At 42.4% G+C, this 6,000-nt stretch overlaps 1 pseudogene; it reads left to right on the top strand.

The window, feature by feature from the left end:
- Nucleotides 1-2,617: 2,617 nt before the first annotated feature.
- On the top strand, nt 2,618-3,985 carry LOC136460665 (uncharacterized; annotated as a pseudogene).
- Nucleotides 3,986-6,000: the final 2,015 nt, after the last annotated feature.

Below are 6,000 nucleotides of genomic sequence, written 5' to 3'. Positions count from 1 at the left end.
AATAAGGTTCATGTTTAGACTCTGGGTATAAATACCAAACCCTGACTATTGTAAAAACATCAATCAATCAAATACAAAGTCAATTACTTTTTTTTGGCTCCGGCCACCCCTTAGGAGTAGGAGTAGAGTAGATCTCGGTGAGTTCTTTAGCAAGTATGGCTGCATCGATCCGGTCGACCTCCACTACTTGTCTATATGTACGTCATGGTTTATACCTCTGTTCGCATGGCTGTATCGATCCGGTCAACCCCCACTGCGACTGTGGTATAGGCTAGTTATCGATTCTTGTCTAATTCAAGTATGGCCTGTGTGATTCTGCCTCACACCCCACTACTTGAATTAGATCAAGGTCAAGTTATTGGCTCTACCTTAGTATGACAGTCTTTGGTAGATTAATTAAGTTACCGATATTGCTTCTTGTTTTCATTGTTTATCTAATTATAGCAATATCACTTTGCCTGATTGAGATTGATTTGGATTGGCCTTATATATTGTTTAACTCATCGTTTGCTAATCTAAAACTAATCTAATCTACATCTTAAGCGACGAGTTATGTTTTTCATCGACTGTTTTGCAGTCAATCTTAATCATGCATAGCATGTGGTTAAGGCATGTCCGATTTTGAGTAGATCTATTAGTTAATGGAAACTGTTCCATGGCTCGTCATCATGGCCTGTGGGATTCTGCCCGTCATCATGGCCTATTGACACAGTGGAGTGGGGATCGTTAGTTAGTAGACCCATTCCTGAGAAGGCATGACCTTAACTATGCGCTATGCCTGAATCGGTTGTTTAGCTGATATTGAATGCTTTTGCGAACAGTTCACATTACGAGATCATTGAAGTAGAGATAAGTTGAAAGATGTGTTAGCCCCATGATCTTGTTATGGTATTACGGCCTGCATGATTCTACCTCATGCCCCACTTATATTAGTAATGAGTTAGGGTCGTCGAGTCTATTGTTGTTTCTACAGGCCTACATGATTCTGCCTCATGCCCCACTAGTCATGGCGATAGATGAGATCTAACATGTTCATTAGATTTACCTTTATTAAATGGTTAAGAGGTGTTGAGTTGTTTCTTTAAATAAAAGGAGTTCGGTTACTTATAATCATTGGCTCAGTATAAACCAATCATCATTAATATCTTATTGCCATTGATTAATATTTGCTTAAATAACATTAATCCAGAATGATAATTGATCCTTCTTATACAACCCCATGAGCTTTAATCAATTCATTCTTGTGAATATGCTAGAATCGGCTATTTAGTCGATTTCCTCTCATATCAGCTCTAAGAGCCACACATTTGGGACGGTCTAGCAAAACCAGCATGTTCCGCCCTTAACTACTGATAAGCTTTCTCTCCTTGTCAATTGCAGGGTCAAATTGACTGGCACGTCTTGGGAGGATTGCGCAGGATCGACCACCCTTGCACTGAAGCCAGGTAGATCTGCTCCATCGAGTGGACCCTTCCGGCTTGCTGCATGTGTCCTCGACACGGAGGCAAAAATTCTATGTCGACACCCACACCTCGTCATCCCCACCTATGCCGTCGGAGCCCTGCCCACCTTAGAGCCGTGCTGGAGTCCCGCCTGACTTGGAGCCATGCAGGAGCCCTACTGTCTTAGAGATCTGCACTCTCGCTAGAGCCCACCTCAAAAACACACCATCTTGCCTAGAGTCTAGCCCGCCTTGGAGCCACCTTAGAACCCCACCATCTCGGAGTTCCACAGTCTCTCCACAACGGAGCCCCACCCACCTCGGAGCCACACCAGAGCCCTGCCACCTCGGAACCCTGCCATCTCACCGTGCCAGAGCCCCATAGTCTCAGAGCTTCGCAGTCTCACCATGATGGAGCCCTAGACACCTTGCAGCCACCTCAGCACCCCACCGTCTTGCTATACTAGAGACCCACCATCTCAGAGCTCCACAGTCTCACTATGATGGAGCCGTACCCACCTTGGAGCCATGCTGAAGACCCATCGCCTTGAAGCCCCACCGTCTCACCATGCCCCTCGGAGCGTCGTCCAGGTCTACATCTCACCTCTATGCTCCTGCTATGTTTCGCTAGCCCCCATGCCGCTACCGCACGTTGCTTGCCCTAGAGCACCACTGGGCATGCCGCTCACCTAGGTGGGCCAGGCCCATCTAGCACATTTCCCTAGGCTGAAACCCTAACTAGCCATTAAGGGTTTGTTTCATCATTTTTACTTCTATATTACGTGTTATAATCATAAAATTAATTGTAGGGTATTTTTTGCTATAAAAATAAATTAGTTCTACAGTCAAATATTAATTTTATATTATGCTAGGTTATTATTTGTACATTGTTGGACATAAAAATAAATTAATTCTAGGGTAGCATATTTTATATTGCTTAATCTATAGCAATAGTTTTTGTTATCCGATTGGTGTGGAATATTTGTGGTAGCTTATTCATGCTATGTATGAAAATTTCATGTCCATTCGATGCTAGATGCACATATATTTTCATGCTATGTATTTATTGTACGTGCTATGTTAAACGATGCTTACATAAAAACAAATATTCACTAAATCAGAATTAGCTTGATGAGTTCTCAAACAATTGTGATGAGGCGGGTGCCCAACCAAACAATGGTGATGAGGCAAGTGCCCAAGGATCAGACTCATAGCATAACACCACTAGTGGATCCTAGGAGTTCGCGGTCCGATTCGTGCCCTAGCATAGATAGGGTGGCTCATCGTGCCAAAACCCAAGACCCTACTTACAATCCAATAGATGAGGAGGTACAATTTATTAATTTCAATGAAGGGCTATGAGGGGTTGTTATTCATATCTACACCTACATACCGAATATATATATATATGACTGGTTGTTCTTTGTAGATAACTTCTCAATTGTGGAACCAAACGGAGGAAGATGCATTGTATTCTACACCAGAGGCAACTGAGACCACCGCCAAAGATAGGAAGCAAAAACATGCAGAACTGGGCATAAATAAGTGGCCTAGATTGTACATATTTTGTTATAGAAGTAAGCCCAAAAGGAGAGCCCATACAACCTATAGAGGTGGCAGTGAAGTATCAAAACACCATCGGTTTCTTTGTTAGGGACAATCTTGACATCACAATCTCTAATTGGAAACTAGTGCCAAAGAAAACCAAAAAGGACTTATGGAAAAAGTTGAGAACAAGGTTTATTTTCGCAACCAAGTCATGAGCTATCATGAAGGAGTACACAATGAGGCAGTGTGCAATCAGCTTTCATAACTAGAGGTCTGAATTGAATACCAAGTTCATGAAGAAAGGGTTGGACGCAATGAACAAGTACCTAAAAATTACAGCAGCTAAGTGGAAGACCGTTGTTGAGCAGAAGACATCAAAAGAGTTCTTATCTAAGAGTCAAGCCAATAGTGAACTTGTAAAGAAGAACATATACCACCACTACCTTGGAACTAGTGGTTACCAGCATGCAATTCCCAAATGGAGGGCAGAAGAAGCTACAAGGAAGGCAGCAGGGTTATCGGTGTTGTTGGAGGATGTACCCAAAAGGGCAGGAGGCGGGCTTCATGTGCGGAAAACACAAGAAAGTGAGGCTAGGTTTGTCATGGCTAGAACCAATGATCAATGAAGCAGCCAAGAACATTTTGGCCATGGTAGTTAAGCAGAAGGAAGGATCATTCAAGCCATCAAGAGAGAGGGACACCCTTAGTGTTTGTTTGGGGAACCCAAAGCACCCTAGTTGTGTGCAAGGTGTCTCATCCTGGTTGGGCTGGAAGGAAGGATTTCCTGAGCATGCCGAGATGTATAGAAAACACGACCTCTACAAGGAAGCTGTGAGAGATTATTTTAAGGAGGAGGCTAAGCAAGAAATGAAATAGATGTTGGTTAAAATCATGGCCAATCCTGATTCTAAGATAAGGCAACAATTGGCTAGTGTAATGTCAAGTCAACAAATGTTGTCAATGCAGCGACCACAGATGATCACACAAACGCCATAGATGCAGATGGTCATCACGCAACCCTTGGATTCTCTAATAGTTCCAAGCAGTATCGGATCTATGACAAATAGGGAGCACTATGTAGTTGATGACATTTTTGCACCAACAGCTTTCTCCCTAGTTATATCATATGGTATCACCAATATCCAGTATGATAGAAGTTGCCACCAGTATGGTGATCCCAGGCCATGACTATCACAACAAGAAAATGCTAGAGTACTATAGGGTAGAAGTGTTGACAGCCATGGAAGGACATAGGGATGACTTCCTAGACATCCCCACTCCTGATGGTGTCGAGAAACTCGGTCAAGCTATCAACGAGTTCATCTTATGGCATCAATGGGACATTAGGTTGAATGATCCTATTCCATTGATGCCATTTTTTGGAGTGGACGATGAAGGAGGGTTCTCACATGTAGCCTCACCACCATCTCATACCCATTTAGAGCTTGAACCTAACCCAACATCTCCAAACCCACCATCTGATAATGCACCACCATCACCAGAACCTAACCAACCATCAGCATTTAGCCTCCACACCATCTTAGAGCCTCTACCTAACCCTACCACCATCGACAACCTTGAATCTACCATCATCCCCGAGCAAGAAGGATGCCTCGTCAGAACCTAAAGTCCATGTAGCTAAAGGAAACCCTAAGTCTATGCCAAAAATGGTTACACCCATCGGTGAGACATCGTCACCGACGGTCATGAAGAAGTGGATGGCCAGATTGACAAGGAGACCGGTCATGTGGCAGTGAAAAAATTACCAAGTTCGCTGTTGAAGATCACTAACATCCATTTTGACCATCAACATTCCACCCAAAAGTATGGAAAATCATCATCACATGTGAAGAATTATGTTTAAATTTCACCTAGTTCCACTTGTACTTGGAGAATTATTTGTATGCAGGAAATATGGTAAATTTTGACCAAAATGGTAACAAACATTGACCATAGGAGCAAGTGGACATGGTAGGGCCACCTGGGCACACAGTCTGGTGCCACCCGGCCCCACAAGGGCGCCACCCAGCCCCACTTGTGGCCATGCCACATTAGTGATTCAGTGGAAGCCACTCCTAAGCCAATGGGAAGCCTCCATTCAAATCTTTTTGATCAAGGGCCAAGATTAACTCACGGTGGATTACAAGAATGCGTGAGTTGAACTAAGAAAGTGTGAGTTGAACTACTTAACATGTTATCTGAAGTTATCCATTGTGAAGCATGGAAGTAATATCTTCTTGGAAGTAAAAGTGACATCTCGGTGGATCACAAGAATCTACAGGACATCTTCACTAAGTTGGTATTGAGCTTATGATATCCTCATTGGAATGAAATTGATTATGACATGGAAAAGTGCTATCACTTGGATAAGCAAAGTCATGGCCGATGCCCTTAGCAATGGAGAATTGTGCTAAGGTTCGAGTGACACCAATGACTAAGAATTGCATTCTAAGTTTGAGCAACTTAACCGAAATCACTAATGTTTTGAAGATTGGTAGTAGAATTTCCTTCTGACCAAGAGATTCGTTAGGCTTCATTGGAAGGTAGATATTTTAAGGAAGAGAATTGGTACTAAATGAAAGGTGGCCTAGTAATTAGAGTTACCTAGGGAATTTCTCAAGGTACCTATCATAAATTTGGAGTTAGTTTGACAAGTTACTTGGAGTAAGATTTATAGGTATGCAAGGTAAAGTGGGATCCCTATCAAGACAATGAAACTGCACGAGGAAGTAAAGAAGAATTCAAAGCCAGAGTATTCCTATCTCCTAGTCGACATCGTTCGAATCTTGGGGGTGAGATTCATCTTAAAGGGGGTAGAATTGTAACACCCCAAAATTTGCCACTTTTGAAAATAGAGTTAAAATGATTTATTTGTGAATTTTTGTGCACATCAAAACATAGGAAAATAAAAATTTTCATTAATTTAAAATTTATCATAAGGTAGAAACATGTTTGTTGCATTCATGCCGGTCGCACCTCGTGTTTCTATGTGCAAAATGTGTTTTTTACAC

The sequence above is a fragment of the Miscanthus floridulus genome, chromosome 6 (assembly GCF_019320115.1).
Source record: "Miscanthus floridulus cultivar M001 chromosome 6, ASM1932011v1, whole genome shotgun sequence".
Taxonomy (NCBI): domain Eukaryota; kingdom Viridiplantae; phylum Streptophyta; class Magnoliopsida; order Poales; family Poaceae; genus Miscanthus; species Miscanthus floridulus.
Note: the sequence above shows the minus strand (reverse complement) of the source record. Positions and strands in the feature narration are given on the sequence as shown.